This window comes from Hippopotamus amphibius, chromosome X (assembly GCF_030028045.1).
Source record: "Hippopotamus amphibius kiboko isolate mHipAmp2 chromosome X, mHipAmp2.hap2, whole genome shotgun sequence".
Lineage (NCBI taxonomy): Eukaryota > Metazoa > Chordata > Mammalia > Artiodactyla > Hippopotamidae > Hippopotamus > Hippopotamus amphibius.
In genome coordinates, this window is record NC_080203.1 from 92,959,650 (window position 1) to 92,977,124 (window position 17,475).

A 17,475-nucleotide genomic window follows, 5' to 3' on the forward strand; every position below is an offset into this window, starting at 1 on the left:
ATAATCCTTCTCTAGGGTGGCAGTTTAAAGCCTAGACACTGGAACCCACACCACCTGTTTTTGAATACCGTCTCCACCACTTACAAGTTGTGTGACCTTGAGCATATTTAACTTCTCTGTGTCTGGATATCGTCTTCTGTCCATTGAAGGTAACAAAAATACTTATACCTCCTTGGATTGGTGTGAAGAATTATTGAGTTAATCCATGTAAAGTGCTTAGAAGAGTACCTAGCATAGAGTAAGTACTCAATGAATGTTAATGGTTGTTATAAAGCTAAAGTAGGAAACAAATGAGATCCCTGGTAAAGCTAGGCATGTAGTAGGTCCTCAGTAAAAGGTGGTTCCCTTCCTCACCCATCCTGCTCTGTGTACCAGGTCAAGATTTCCTTGGACTTGCAGAGAAAATATTTCAGACTAATGAGGTCCTCATGGTAAGTAGAATTTTCTGGCAGGCTCAAAACTACCATCTGATGGGAACAATGTCATCTATTAGCTGCCTGCAAGATGACCACCTGTATTCCTAAGAACATACCCCATTCAGAGCAGTAGGGAAAGACATTTTGCTGTGGACTACTTGGGCTCCAATTTGAGGATGGTTTAGGGAAATATACTTCTCCTCAAACTTCCTCTTTAGATTTTGTGTCAACTTAAATGTTCCCTACTCTAGGTTAGGCACTTTTACATATCTGCCACTATTTTTTTAGTTAGATATACAGTTTTTAAACAAAACTCTCATTTAATCCTTACAACCTTTCTGTGACTTTTAAACACTTTATTAAATAGAAATTCAGAAGTGAACAAAATAGGCAAATTGTCCACCTTCAAGAGGCTTCCATCCTAATGAGACAATAACATAACACTTTATATATAGAAATATACATAATCATTTTTTACCCTAGTAGAGCAAGACAAAACAGATTTTTCCTTGATTCCACAGCTATTATTAGCAATTGGCTAAATTCATGACTCTCTTTGCTACTGCAATAACTAAAATATTTTTATGTTAATTTTTAGCTGTGATGTTCTTATTTTCTGACTGAATGGAATTTGTAATGGGATTTTTAAAAAATGCCTAGCAAAAGGATGGTAAACGCTGTCCCTGGAAAAGTTGGATTTAAAGATGGTTTAGACAGAAATGTTGAATTCCACTATTAATAAAGACAACTAACTTATATTGCATGGAACTAGTGCCCATTTTGTACATGGTTCAAACATAGCCACAGGATAAAGGGTTCTAACGGAAGCCTCCCTCCTATTGGGCAATGTAAATCTTAAAAGACCATGCTCTGTTTGCAAACTGAGTTTCTTAAATATGTCCTGTCCCTTCATCCTGGATTTGCTCACTGCTGTTAATTGAATAAAACAACATGATTTGAATTTCCATTTTTATCCCAGCTACTGATTTTCCATCTAAAAAGGATAATTAATGGAACTCAAATAAAAAAAAATGGAACTCACTTCCTTGGGTGCTGAGTGTGTCATATTTTTTACAGAGGAAACAATTTGGGAAAAGGCCATGAGTGACAAATCTTTCCAACTTGAAAATGCATTAGGCTAAATGTGAATAAGTCAAAGTGCTGGAAAAAATAATCTGTACCCAGATTTGTCCACATTTTTTAGTGTGAGAAAGGTAAAATAGCAGAACAAACCCATTAGTAGATACAACAAATGATAATTGCGAGAAATCTCTTATTTGGGCTCAGCTTAAACAGCTACTGTTTAGCAGTTTCACATATCACTATATATTTAAACACCTTTTACAAATAGGAAAGCTTTATTTTTCTTTCAGAAAAGTAGGAAATGGTAAGAGTGAGGAGAGGCAGGGAGAGAAGAGTAATGAGACTGTGGACAAATTAGATAATGCAATGCGTTTAGAACATAATTTTGGTCACCTTCACACAGCCTAGTAGCTATTAAGTAAGCCTGTTGTAAGAATCAGACAAATCCAGTTTTGACAAACATAGCCTAAACCATATCCGTTACTGAACAATCTGAAAATAAGGAAAATCACATGTCTTCTGGACCTTGCTGTAATGGCACTCAAACCCCTAGACCTAGAGTCATCTCTGCCCTCCCTCTGAGACCTAGTGTTCCTTTGTCAGGTCTGTGAAGGGGATACTTTTGTGGTTATTAAAGAAGTAATACCCCTCCTGGCTCTAGGCTCTGAGTATAGAATGTATGTAACACCACTCTCCACACCTGGCCCCCAAATGGCATACAAGGCCAGGTCGCTCTAATTGGCCTCACTTCCCACAGGATCAAGTTCTGACTCCTTGCATACAACGCTGTTTGTGATCTATCTCCTATGTACCTATCTCTTCTCCAGTTAGGACTCCCGACATCTCCTCACATTCATCCTCAGCTCTAGCCAGTTCTCTAAACTTGTGCAGTCTCATCCCTCTGTGCTTTCAGAGAGACAGGTTCCTCTGCCTGAAAATCCCTCCCCTGAGCTCCCCCATTTAGCTAATTTCAGCTTGTCCTTTGATGTTAACTCAGAATTCACCTCTTTTGGAAACATCCCTTTATTATACTAATAAGAGTGTATCATATTTGGATAAGATAATTATTTATGCTTTCTCTCTCTTGCTTTAGGCTGTGGGCTTTTTGAGAGCAGAATGGAATTTATACCACTAACACTTATCGTAGTGGCCCTAGCTCTTTGTAAACACTTCAGAAATACAGGGTAGTAATATTTTATGAGAGGGAGGCATTCATGATGCCTTTACTGTGAGCTTCATATTCTAGAGATATTTTATGGTGGCTTCTTCTCCTCAACACAATTAATGAATATTGGAGTGTCTTAAAACCTGATGCCAGCCCCTCTTGTCTTCTCACTCTATTCTCTCTAGTCCCTCTTCTGTTCTTACTTCCCCTCTCTTCTATCATAAGATTCATCCATACCATGGTTACAGTTTACATCCCATATAAAGCTGCCTCCCAAATTTGTATCTCTGTTCAGATCTTCTCTTAATTCCAAAGTTTTATATCTATTTGGATGACTCAATGACATTTTAAGCCCCACATTTGCAACTGAACATGTAACCTTTCCCTCCCAAAACTGGTTCCCTCCAGTGCTCTTTATATTTCAGTGAATGATACCCCTATCCAACCAACCAGGAAAGCCAGACATCTTAGAGTGATCTTGGACATCCTCGTTGCTCTCACTACTCCCACATGGAATCCATCACCATGTTCTATCAATTCTATCTCCTAAATATGTCTCAAATCTATTCACTTCTATTTCCACAACTATTACCTTCTAACCTACAGCATTAGCATGCTGGCTCTTCTCCCTATATCATCTCTTGCACTCTATAGTCTATTCTTCATGCTGTACACAGGGCAATCTTGCCAAAATTGAAATATGACTGTGTCACCTCTTCTCCTGCTTAAGCCATTTTAGCAGATTCCAAATCCAGTTCCATTTCCAATGAGGCTCTGCATGCTCCAATGTCTAAGGATGCATTACTTTGGCTTCAGCCTCATTATCTGGCCAAATCTGCTTTATATATTCATCTATGGCTTTGCCTTTTGTCCTCCAGGTTATTGAGATATAATTGACATAAAACATTGTATAAGTTTAAGGTGTACAATGTGATTATTTGATACATGTGTATATTGTGAAATATTTACCACGATGTTAATTAACATATCCTCGACCTCATATGATTACCATTTTGTTCTTGTTATGGTGAAAACATACTCTCATAGCAACTTTCAAGCATGTGATCCAGTATTTTTAACTCTAGTCACTGTTCTGTGCCTTAGATCCCCAGAACTTATTCATCTTATAACTGAAAGTTTATACCCTTTGACCAACATCTCCCCATTTGTCCAACTCCCCATCCCCTGGAAATCACCGTTCTACTCTTTATTTCTATTAGTTTGATGTTTTTAGATTCTATATATGTGAGATCATACAGTGTTTGTCTTTCTCTGACTGACTTTTCATGTAGCATAATGCCCTCAAGATCCATCCATGTTGTGGCAAATGGCAAGGTTTCCTTCTCTCTTTTTTTGGCTGGGTATTTCATTATGACATTACAGAAAGATATAGATATATAGATATAGATATAGATATAGATATCTCCTAGCCATAGCAATTATGAAATTAAAAAAAGAAAAGGAAATAAAAGGCATTCAATTTGGAAAGGAAGGAGTAAAATTGTCTGTTTGCAGATGACATAATGTATATAGAAAATGTATTATATATATTATAAGTGTGTATATGTATATACATATATCACATTTTGTTTATCCATCCATCAATGAACACTTACATTGTTTCCATTTCTTGGCTATTATAAATAATGCTGCAGTGAACATGGAAGTGCAGATATCTCTTCAGAATAGTGTTTTCATTTACTTTGGATATATACTTAGAAGTGGGATTGCTGAATCATATGGTAGTTCTATTTTTAATTTTTTGGGGAGTCTTCATGCTGTTCTCCATAGTGACTATACCAACTCACATTCTCACCAACAGCGCACTAAGGTTTCCATTTCTCCACGTCCTCACCAGCATTTTTTATCTCTTATCTTTTTGGTAATAAGCCATCCTAACAGACATGAGGTGATATTTCACTGTGATTTTGATTTGTATTTCCCTCATGGTTAGTGACGTTGAGCACCATTAAATATACTTGTTGGCTATTCGTATATCTTCTTTGGAGAAATGTCTATTCAAGTCCTCTGCCTATTTTTTAATTGGATTGCTTGCTTTTTGGCTATTGAGTTGTATGAGTTTCTTATATATTTTGGATATTAATCCATTATCAGATATAGTTTGCAAATATTTTCTTCCATTCCGTACATTGCCTTTTCATTGTGTTGATTGTTTCTTTTGCTGTGCAGAAGACTTTTAGTTTGCTGTAGTCCCACTTGTTTATTTTTGCTTTTGTTGCCTTTGCTTTTGGTATCAAATCCAAAAAATCATTGCCAACATGTTGTCAAAGAGCTTACCACCTGCATTTCCCTCTAGAATTTTTATGGCTTCAGACCTTACATTCAAGTCCTTAATCCATTTTGAGTTATTTTTTGTGAGTAGTTTAAGATAGAGGTGTCCAGTTTCATAATTCTGTATGAGAATATCCAATTTTCCAGCACAATTTATTGAAGAGGCTATTCTTTCCCCATTGATTATTCTTGGTGCTCCTGTCAAATATTACTTGACCATATATGCATGGATTTATTTCTTGGCTCTTTATTCTGTTTCATTGGTCTAGATGTCTGTTTTTATGTCAATACCATACTGTTTTGATTACTACAGTTTTGTATTATAGTTGAAATAAGGATGTGTGATGCCTCCAGCTTTATTCTTTCTCAAGATTGCTTTGGGTTTTATGGGTCCTTTGTGGTTCCATATGAATTTTAGGATTGTTTTTTCTATTTCTGTGAAAAATTCCACTTGGAATTTTGATAAGGATTGCACTGAATCTGTAGAGGGCTTTGGGTAGTATGGACATTTTAGCAATATTAACTCTTCTGATCCATGAACATGGGATATCATTCCATTTATTTGTGTCTTCAATTTTTTTCATCAATGTCTTATGGGTTTTTGTGTATAGATATTTCATCTCCCTGGTTAAATTTATTCGTAAGTATTTTATTGTTTTTGATGACATTGTAAATGGGATTATTTTCTTTCTTTTTAAGATTGTTGTTAGTGTATTGAAACACAACTGATTTTTGCATGTTGATTTTATATCCTGAAATTTTACTGAATTTGTTTTATTAGTTCAAACAGTTTTTAGTGGAGTCTTTAGGATTTTCTATTACACAACATTATGTCATCTGCAAACAGAGACAATTTTACTCCTTCCTTTCCAAATTGAATGCTTTTATTTCTTTTTCTTTTTTTTTCCTAATTTCTCTGGCTAGGACTTCCTATACATTGTGGAATAGAAGTGGTGAGAGTGGGCACCCTTGTCTTGTTTCCTGACTTTACAGGGAAAAGCTTTAAACTTTTCACCCTTGAGTATGATGTTAACCATGAGTTTGTTATATACAGCTATTATTGCATTAAGGTATGTCCCTTCTATATACAATTTGTTGACAGTTTTTATCATGAAAAGATGTTAACTTTTTCAAATGCTTGTTATGCATCTGTTGAGATAATCATATGATTTTTGTCTTTTATTCTCTCAATGTGGTGTGTCACATTTATTTTTTTTTGTCACATTTATTAATTTGTGTATGTTGACCCATCCTTGCATCCCAGGGATAAATCTCACCTGACCATGGTGTATGATCCTTTCAATATGCTGTTGAATTCATTTTGCTAGTATTTTGTTGAGAATTTTTGCATCTATGTTCATTAGAGATACTAGTCTGTAGTTTGCTTTACTTGTAGTATCCTTATCTGGCTTTGGTATGAGGGTAATGCTGGCCTCATAAAATGAGTTTGAGTGTGTTTCCTCCTCTCAATGATTTGGAAGAGTTTGAGAAGAGTTGGCATTAATTCTTTTTTTTAAATGTTTGGTAGATTTCACCCACACAGGGCCATCTGGTGTTGGGCTTTTCTTTATTGGAAGGTTTTTGATTACTGATTCAATCTCCTTACTTGTTATTGGTCTGTTCAGATTTTCTATCTCTTTATGATTTAGATTTGGCAGTTTGTATGTTTCTAGGAATTTTTCCATTTCTCCTAGTTTATCCAATTTGTTGGCATATAATTATTCACAGCAGTCTCTTATTATCCTTCATAATGTCTGTTCTTTCATTTATAATTTTATTTATTTAAGTCTTCTCTCATTTTTTCTTAGTAAGTGTAGCTAAAAGTTTGTCAGTTTTATCTTTTAAAAAGCAACTCTTGATTTTGTTGATCTTTTTTACTGTTTTTCTAATTCTCTAATTTATTTTTGCATGATCTTTGTTATCTCCTCACTTCTGCAAGTTTGGGCTTAATTTTGTTTTGTTTTTCTAGTTCCATAAGGTTGTTTATTTGAGATCTTTCTTTTTTTTTAATGTAGGCATTATAACTATCAACTTCCCTTTTAGTACTGCTCTTGTTTCATCCTATAAGTTTTGGTATGTTGTGTTTCCATTTTCATTTATTTCAAGATATTTTTGATTTCCTTTTTTATTTCATCTTTGACCCATTGATTGCTCAGAAGTGTGTTGTTTAATTTCCACATATTTGTGAATTTTCCAGTTTTCATTCTTTTATTGATTTCTAGTTTCATAGCATGTGGTCAAAAAAGATACCTGATATGTTTTCAATCTTTTAAAATTTGCTAAGACTTTTTTTGTGACATAACATATGATCTATCCTGGAGAATGTTCCATGTGCACTTGAGAAGAATGTATTATGCTGGTGTTGGATGGAATGTATGTGTCTGTTAGGTTCATTTTGTCTGAAGTATAGTTCAAGTCTAATGTTTCCAGATTGATTTTCTATCTGGGTGATCTCCATTGTCAAAACTGGAATATTGAAGTCCCTATTATTATCATATTGTTGTCTATTACTCCCTTCAGATCTGTTAGTGTTTGCTTAATATGTTCAGGTGTTCTGATGTTGGGTGCATATATATTTACAATTGTTATGCTCTTGATGAGTTGACCCCTTTATCATGGCCTTCTTTGTCTCATTGCAATTTCTGACTTAAAGTCTGTTTTGTCTAAAGAATGAATTTTGCCATTTGCACCAACATGGATGGACTTGGGGGGTGCATTATGCCAAGCGAGATAAAACAGAGAAAGGAAAATACTGTATGATATCACTTACATGTGGGATCTAAAAAATACAACAAGCTAGTGAATAAAACAAAAAAGAAGCAGACCCACAGATATAGAAAACAAATAAGTGGTTACCAGTGGGGGGAGGGAAAGAGAGCAGGGCAATATAGGGGTAGAGGAAAAAAAGGGTTATTATGGGATTATATGAAATCATGTGTGTGACACATTAAAATCATAAAGCATTTTAGAATTTAAAAAATCTTTCATTCATTAAAAAGCAAAGTCTCTTTTGTCTGATATAAGTATAGTATCCCTGATCTCTTTTGGTTTTCATATCTGTGGAATATTTTTTTCACCCCTTCACTTTGAGCCTATGTGTGTCCTTGAAGCTGAAGTGAGTTTCTTATAGGCAACATATAGTGGGTCTTTTTTTTACTTAATCATTAAGTTGCTTTATGCGTTTTGATTGGAAAGTTTAATCTGTTTACATTCAAAGTAATTATTGATAGGTAAGGACTTACTATTAAAAGCTTACTAATTGTTCTCTGGCTGTTTTGAAGTTGCTCCTTTTTTCTTGTCTTACTGTCTTCCTTTGTGAATTGTTGATTTTTCCACAATAGTGTACTTTGATTCCCTTTTCTTTATCTTGTATTCATGTATTATAGGATTTTATTTTATGGTTACCCTGAGGCTTACTGGAAACATTTTATTGATATAACAGTCTATTTAAGCTAGTAACAACTTAATATTGATTGTATACAAAAACTCTATGCTTTTGCTCCCCCCATTTTATGTTTCTGATGTCACAATTTACATGTTTTTATATTGTGTGGCCATTAACAAATTATTATAGCTATTTTTAATACTTTTATCCTTTAACTTTTATACTAGAGTTATGTGGTCAACATACCACCATATTACAGTATTAGAGTATTTTAAATTGGACTATATATTTAACATTACCAGTTTGTTATATATTTTCTTATGTTTTCATGTTACTCTCTAGCATCCTTTCATTTCAGCTTAAAGAACTCCTTTTAGCATTTCCTGTAAGGCAAGTCTGGTGGTGATGAACTCCCTCACCTTTTGTTTTTTTTTGTGAAAGTCTTTATCTCATCTTCATTTCTGAAGGACAACATTGCTAGGTAGTCATCTTGGTTGGCAGTTTTTTCTTTCAGCACTGTGAATATATCATCTCATTCTCTCCTGGTCTGCAAGGTTTCTGCTAGTTTCCCTTGTATAAGAGATTTTTTTCTCTTGCTGCTCTTAAAGTCTCTTCTGTATTAGATTTTAGATAGTTTTTATAATGTTTCTTAGAAAAAATTGTTTTGGATTGATATTATCTGGTGACCTCCTAGCTTCATGAATTTGGATATCCAAATCTCTCTCTGGGGTTGGGAAGTTCTCAGCCATTATTTATTTAAACTTTCTCCTTCTCTTCTCTTTCTGGGATTCCAATGATACCATAGATTGTTTCTTTTAATGATGTCCCATAAGTCCTATAGACTTTTTTCATTCTTTTTTTCTTTTTGTTCCTCTGACTCAGTAATTTCAAATGATCTGTCTTTGAGCTCATTGATCTGTTTGGTCTAACCTGATGATGAAGCTCTCTATTGAGTTCTTCAGTTCGGTCATTGTATCCTCAGCTCCAAAAATTTTATTTTGGCTCTTCTTTATGTTCATTTTTGGACTTTATATTTTGGTTTTTCATTTTTCCTGATTTTTTAAAATTGTTTATCTGTGTCCTATTATAGCTCTCTCAACATCTTTAGAAAAATTATTTTGAATTCTTTTTCAGGTAATTCACGTAACTCCATTTTTTAAGGTCAGTTACTGGAAGTTTACTATGTTCCTTTGATGGTGTCATAGTTCCATGATTCTTTGTGATCCCTGTAGTCTTGCATAGATTCCTGCACATTTGAAGATGCCATCACCCCTTCCAGACTTTATGGACTGACATTGGTAAGGAAAGGCCTTCACTTGCAAGTGGGGCATGATGGAGCATGATATGGATCTAGTGGTGCAGGGCACAAATGCAGGGTCATGCGGTGGCTCCAGGTCTGAGGGCAGTTCATGATGTCATCTCAGGCTGTTGGGGTCCACAGCATCAATAAATGTGTGGTGAGCACTGTGGGGGGGGGGGTGGAGATTGCAGTGGCTACAAAGGTTGTTGGGGTCATCAGCTGTACCTCCAGGTCTAGCAGCTAGGGACCAGGACAGGCAGTGGTGGTGGCTGGAGTTGGTGGCATGCACATGCTTGGCTATGGGGGCCAGCTGCAGGTGCCTGTATAGTGGAAGGGCCTGCTTGCAGACACACACACAGTGGTGGGGGCCAGGGCCAACAGTAAGGGCCTGGGCCAACTGTTGGTTTACTGGCAGCTGTGGAGGACCTGGCTATCAGCATGCTCTCCTGCTGCTGTAGGGTCTTCCCATGAGTGCACACACAGCAGTGGAGGCCAGGGAAGTAAGTTAGGTAGAGTTATGCAGGTGCAAAGCTGGAGGGGCTAGCAGCAGGTGAGACCAGTGGTTCAGGCTAAAGACAGGAGACAGGACCAGAGCCAGGTCCACAGCAGTTTCAGGGGCCTTGTTTGTTGGTATGCACTATAGTGGCTACAGGGTCTCCACATGGGTATGTGCACAAAAGTGGATATGGGTGATGAGGGTCAGGCCAAGTGCATGCAGGTGCATAGCTAAGGGATGGGGGGAGGCTAGCTGCAGGTGAACCCATTGGTGCTAGCCAGTGACTGGATATAAGGCCAAATCTAGACCCACAAGGAGCTGTAAGGACCTTGACTACCGGATCTTGCCATGGGCACAGACATAGCAGTAGAGGCCGGTGATGAGAGGCAGGGTGGTGGTGTGCAAATGCACAGCTAAAGGCCCCAAGCACTCATATAGCAGTTAGGGTCAGCCACAGGGATCTAAGCTGGTGTCTTGCATTCATATGGCTACGAGGCCTGGGCTGGCTGCAGGTACAGATCTCAAGCTCCAGCAGGAGCAGGGAATAGAGAGATCTGGGAGGTAGCTGGCATCTGTGAATGCGAATACCTGTGGGGCAAAAAACAGTGAAATCTACAGGAGATCCACACAGGCTGTGCTGGCCATTGGTTTCTTTAGCGGCAAAAGCTGCTGGGTCCTCTATACAGCAGGCCACTGGGAACCATGGACTCTCCTGCTGCAATACTAGTAGCCCTGCTTTCTTCCTTGTTCCTTAACACCTTTATATGTCTCAGCTTTGCTGGGTAAGAAAAAACTGAAATGAGTCCTCCATGTGGTGGCTTGAAAGGCTGGGGAAGCTGGTCACTCACCCCATTCTCCCTTTCCCGGCAATGGAACTCTTTCTAACTGGAGAGTTACTTCTTGGCACTGAGTAATGTCAGCTTGGAGGATGGGATAATGCAAGCAGAATGAAGCTGTTCTTCCTTATTTTTTTGTGTGGTTATTCTTAGGTTCCACTGTGTTGCTGAAGTTTCTTAAGTGGACTCTTGTGGTCTCCCAGAGCTGTTTCTGTTTGTGTGATTGTTGATCTTTGTGGGAAGAGAGAGGCTTGGTCTTCTAACTGATGACATCACTCCTTAGCTTTGGCTTTCATATTTGCAGACTGAATAGTCAATATATTCTTCAACTTTGAGTTAATTAGCTTATGCTGCGGCAACAAACAATTCCTAAATTTCAGTGACTTACAACAACAAACATTCCCTGTGATTCTTACATGAGGGCTAATGATTAGTTACAGCTTTGCTGTTTGGCTGGACCTCATGAGTCTTCTCATTCAGTGACCCAAGCTAAAGGAACTGCCTCTCCCTTTTGCCTACTTTTCTATTGTTGGAAAGCTAAAGCTTGAGGGAGACAGAGCCGAACTATGAAGGGGTATTTAAAACCTTCTTTTCTGATGTGAGGTATACCATGTCCACTTATATGTTATCTATTGCTGTATGATAAATTACGAAAATCTTAGCGGCTTACAACAACACATTTATTGTCTCACATTTCCCATGGGTAAGGAGTCTGGACATTGCTTAACTGGGTCCACTGCTTAAAGGGTTCACCAGCTACTTGCTGGCTGTCAGCTGAAGGCTACCCTCATCTCCTAAATGTTGCTTTCAGATCCTAGAGGCTTCCCACTATTCCAGATGCTGCTTGCAGTTCCTAGAGGCCTCTCCACAGTTCCTTGCAATCTGATAACAGGGCTGACGACTTCATGAAGCTAGCAAGAAGAGTCTCTACAGTAAATCTGCTAACAAGACTAGATCTTATATTATGTAATATAATCATGGAAGTGACATTTCATCACCTCTGCCATATTCTATCAGTTAGAGGCATATTACAAGTCCCATCCACACTCAAGGGGTAAGGATTGCAAAAGAGTATAAACACCAAGTGAGAATCACAGAGACCATTCTAGAGTCTGTACAGCACATTTACTTACATTCTATTGACTGAAGTAATTGGCCAATTCCCAAAACAATGAGGCAGTAAGGTGTACTCTGCCTACAGGGTGGGAAAGAAATAAACAATGTTGAGTATGTAATACAATCTACTAAAACCTTAATTTCTGGCATTCTTAAGCTTGTGTGTAATCAATAATCATGTGATCACATGTCATATTTGTTAACATAATAATGATAGTAATATGAACAACAGAAGTCAGTAGGACATTGTGAATATCTTAGCATTAACTTTTAAACATAGATAAGCATTTTAGATGGAACTTAACGAGAACATATTGTCATATGTTCTATATGTTTTACTTCTATCAATCAGTTGAAGAATAAATGTTTATTATGGTAAAAGTAAAATATAACAAAATTAATGCTGATTGTAACAACTATTAGTTTTACCTCTATGAAGCTTAAGAACTTTCAAGTAGTTAAATAGAGAAGTATATTGGTGGTTAATACAAATTTTAAAAGAGTGTACTCACTAGATAACCTTAGGAAGAAGAAGAATATATCAATTTTGAGCTACAAAAACTTTAAAAATTTTCAGTAACAGAGATCCAAATATATTGCAATTCTAAACTGTAGACTTGCTTGAGGTATTAGCATTCATAATACTAAACAAAATAACCTTTAAGTACCTACTTAATTTTTAGTTATTAATTTCATTATTCTTTCAAGAAAAATCTCTTATTTGGGAATTGTTCACAGCTTATGAGGATGGTCTAAAACCAGTATGTCAACTTTGCCACTTCAAATTTTTCAAGGAAGGAAAATCTCAAAAAATGGAGGTTAAAGAAATCTTTCCAAAGGAAATGACAATTAAGCTAAAATCTGAAGGAGTTAGCCTGGCAAAAGTACAGTGAAGAAGGTGGAGGAAAATTCCAAGTAGAGGGGTGGTATATAAAAGAATGAGAAGGCTGAGTACATGTTAGAGGGGCTGAAGTGCTGTGAGGAAGGTATATTAGTTTACTATGCCACCACAAGTTAATGACCTAAAATGACATACATTTATTATCTCACAGTTTCTATATGTCAAAAACCCAAGCAGAGTTTAGCTGGGTTCTCTGTAAGGCTGAAATTAAAGTCTTAGCCAAGGCTGGTCTCTAATCTAGAGACTCAACTAGAAAAGGGGCCACTTCCAAGGTTAGTCCAGTTGTTGGCAGAATTATTTTCCTTGTGGCTCTAGGAATCATGGCAGGTTGTTTCTTCCAAGCCAGCAATGGAGAGAGAGAGAGAGAGAGAGAGACAGAAAGAGAGAGAGAGGCTGAGACTCTAGAAATGTCAGATAATGGTATGGCCAAGATGGCAGGGTAGGAAGACCCTGAGCTGACCTGCTTCCAAGGACATGCCAAAATTACAATTATTTAAGGAGCAACTATCTTGATAACTGAAGACTAGCAGAAAATATTTTCCACAACTAAAGATATAAAGAAGGAGCCGCAATGAGAATGATAGGAGGGAAAGAGACATAGTATAATCAAGACCCACACCCCCAGGCAGGCAACCCACAAATGGGAGGATACTGGCAATTGCAGAGTTTCTCCCCAAGGAGTGAGGAGTCTGAGCCCCACATTAGGCTCCTCAGCCTGATGGGCCCTGCACTAGGAAGACAAACCCCCAAAACTTCTGACTTTAAAAGGTTAGTGGGGCTTGCATATAGGAGAGCTGGAGAGCTATAGGAAATAGAGACTCTGCTAGTAAAAGGCACATGAAAATTCTCACATGCTCCACATTCCAGCCCAGAGGAAGTAATTTGAAAGTAACCAAGGTCAGAAGCATTTGCTGATCTTAGAGAGCCTCCTGGAGAGGCAGGTGGCAATTGAGACTCCCTCTGAAAACGTAGATGCTGGCAACACCAACTTTTGAGAACTCATTCTACCACAAGGACACTGGTGCTGGCAAGCATCATTTTGGAGTCTTCTCTCTAACCTAAGAGCACCAGGGACTTATTCATCCACTAGCAGGTTGGCACAAACCCTGGGAAACCCAGGCCCCACAGCCAGCCACTCTGTGTCCCCAGCCCTGCCCACCAGCAATTCAGTACCAACACCAGGACCCACTGGGCCACAGAGCGAGCCATGCTGGGACTCAGCCCTGTCCACTAGTGGGTTGGAAGCCCCCATTTAAGGCAGGGCATGGCAGCCAACCAGGCCAGGGTTCAGTCCTGCCTACCAGTGCACAGACAGTAGTCAGGCCCACCATAACAGAGCTTCCCACCCAACCCACATATCAGAAATCCCTAGAGCACATAGCCCTGGTGCCCAGAGGGGAATGCACATCTAGGCCCCATAGGATATCTCCTACATAAGGCCATTTCTCCAAGATCAGGAAATGTAAGTGACCTACCTAATACATAGAAATAAACACAGAGAATTAGGCAAAATGAGGAGGCAAAGGAATATGTTCCAAACTAAGGAGCAAGACAAAACCTCAAAAAAAAAAAAAAGACTAAACAAAAGGAAATAAGCAACCTACCCAATAAAGAGTTCAAGGTTATGATCATAAAGAGGCTTAGCGAACTTGGGAAAAGAATGAGTGGACACAATAAGTTTAACAAAAAGTTGGAAAATATAAAGAAAAACCAAACAGAGCTGAAGAATATAACAAGTGAAATTAAAAATACCCTAGAAGGAATCAGCAGTAGATTAGATGATACAGATGAATGTATCAGTGAGCTGGAAGAAAGAGTAGTGGAAATCACCCAAGCTGAACAGAAAAATGAATTTTTAAAAATGAGGATAGTTTAAGAGACCTCTGATACAACATCAAGCATACTAACATTCACATTATAGGGGTCCCAGAATAAGAAAATAGAAAGAGACAGAAAAATTATGAAAATCATTAGAAAAAATGAGATAAAAATTTCCCTATCCTGGAAAAGGAAACAGACATCCAGGTCAAGGAATGCACAGAGAGTCCCAAACAGGATGATGCCAAAGAGGTCCACACCAGGACACTTTATTTTTAAAATGGCAAAAATTAAAGAGAGGATCTTAATAGCAGCAAAAGCAATGAGTTACATTCAAGAGAACTCCTGTAAGACTATCAGCTGACTTTTCAGCAGAAACTTTGCAGCCCAGGAGGGAGTGGCAAGATATATTTAAAGTGATGAAAGGAAAAAACCTACAGCCAAGAGTACTCTACCTGGCAAAGCTATCACTCAGATTTGAAGGACCAATCAAAGGATTACAGATAAGCAAAAGCTAAAAGAGTTCAGCACCACTGAATTGGCTTTACAAGAAATGTTAAAGGGACGTCTCTAAGCAGGAAAGAAAAGACCAAAACTAGAACTATGAAAATTATGAAAAGAAAAATCTCGTTAGTAAAGGCAAACATACAGTAAAGGTAGCAAATTATCCATTTATAAAGGTAGTAAAAGAGTTAAAAGACAAAAATAATAAAACATTCAATCTACCATAAGTAGTTAAAGTGATTTAAAGAAAAACAAAATGATATATAACATTATGTCAAAACATTAAATGTGGTAGTGGGGGAAAATGCAGGGTTATAGAATACATTTGAACTTAAAAGATTATCAACTTAAAATAATATATACATACATATATGGTTGTGTATATATTATCAGGATCCTCATGGTAACCACAAACCAAAACTCTATACAAAAAAATAGAGAAAGGAATTCAAACATAAAACTAACAGTCATAAAATCACAAGAGAAGAGAGCAAGAGAAGAAAGTACTATAAAAACAATAAGAAACAATTAACAAAATGGCAATAAGTACATTCCTATCAAGATTTATTTTAAGTGTAAATGGACTCACTGCTCCAATCAAAAGTGGCCAAATGGATACAAAACAAACCCATATATATGCTACCTATGGGATACTCACTTCACATCTAAAGACACACACACTGAAAGTGAAAGAATTGAAAAAGGTATTTCATGAAAATGGAAACTGGGGTATTAACCCTTATATCAGATAAAATAGACTTTACAACAAAAACTGTCATGAGAGACAGAGAAGGACATTACAAAGAGACCAATCCAATAAGAAGATATAACATTTGTAAATATATATGTACCCAAAATAGGAACACCTAAAAAGATCAAATTTTAACAGATATAATGGGGAAAATTAACAGTAACACAATAATAGCTGGGGACTTTAATACCTCACTTACATCAATACACAGGTCATCCAGACAGAATATCAATATGGAAACATGGACCTTAAATAACACAAAGACCAGATGTACTTAATAGATACATGTAGGACATTCCATCAAAAAGCAGCAGAATACACATTCTTTTCAAATACATGTGAAACATTCTCCAGGTTAGATCATATACTAGGCCACAAAACAAGTCTCAATAAATTTAAAAAGATTGAAATCATATCAAGCATCTTTTCTGACCACGATGGTAAGAGACTAGAAATCAACTACAAGAAAAAAAAAAACCTGCAAAAACATAAATACATGGAGGCTAAACAATATGCTACTAAATAACCAATGTGTCACTGAAGAAATCAAATAGGGGAGATTGGTTCAAGATGGCAGAGTAGACGGACATGTGTTCACTCCCTCTCTCAAGAGCACTGGAATCACAACGAACTGCTGAACAATCATCCTCAGGATTACACTGGAATGCACCAAAAAAGATACACCACATCCAAAGACAAAGGAAAAGCCACAATGAGATGGTAGGAGGGGCTCAATTGCCTACTGCTGGGTGGGCAACTCACAAACTGGAGAACAATTATACCACAGAAGTCCATACACTGAAATGAGGGTTCTGGACCCCACATCAGGTTTCTCAACCTGGGGGTCCAGCAACAGGAGGAGGAATTCCCAAATAATCAGACTTTGAAGGCCAGCAGGATTTGATTGCAGGGCTTCCACAGGACTGGGGAAAACAGAGACACCACTCCTGGAAGGTACACACAAACTAGTGTGCACACCCAGACCCAGGGGGAAGGAGCAGTGACCCCATAGGATACTGAACCAGACCTACCTGCTAGTGCTGGAGGGTCACCTGCAGAGGCAGGGGGTGGCTGTGGTTCACCATGGGGACAAGGACACTGGCAGCTGAAATTCTGGGAAGTACTCATTGGCATGAGCCCTCCTGGAGTCTGCTATTAAACCCATCAAAGAGCCTGTAAGCTCCAGTGCTGGGTCGCCTTAGGCCAAAGAACCAACAGGGAGGGAACTGAGCCCCACCCATCAGCAGACAAGCAGATTAAAGTTTTACTGAGCTCTGCCCAGCAGAGCAACACCCAGCTGTTCCCACTGCCAGTCCCTCCCATCAGGAAGCATACACGACACTCTTAGATAGCCTCATCCACCAGAGGGCAGACAACAATAGCAAGAAGAACTATAATCCTGCAGCCTGTGG

At 37.9% G+C, this 17,475-nt stretch overlaps 1 protein-coding gene across 3 annotated transcripts in view; it reads left to right on the plus strand.

The window, feature by feature from the left end:
• Positions 1-17,475, plus strand: part of SHROOM4 (shroom family member 4) — a 395,362-nt gene that overhangs the window by 225,727 nt on the left and 152,160 nt on the right. The window contains exon 10 of one of the 3 annotated variants that reach the window (XR_009050303.1): positions 11,785-12,121. The exons of 1 other annotated variant lie outside the window; for it this stretch is intronic. The gene's annotated coding sequence lies outside the window, so the exon portion shown is untranslated. Of the gene's footprint in view, positions 1-15; positions 106-11,784; positions 12,122-17,475 lie in introns of those variants that run through there. One more of the 3 variants, XR_009050304.1, reaches the window with a different exon arrangement.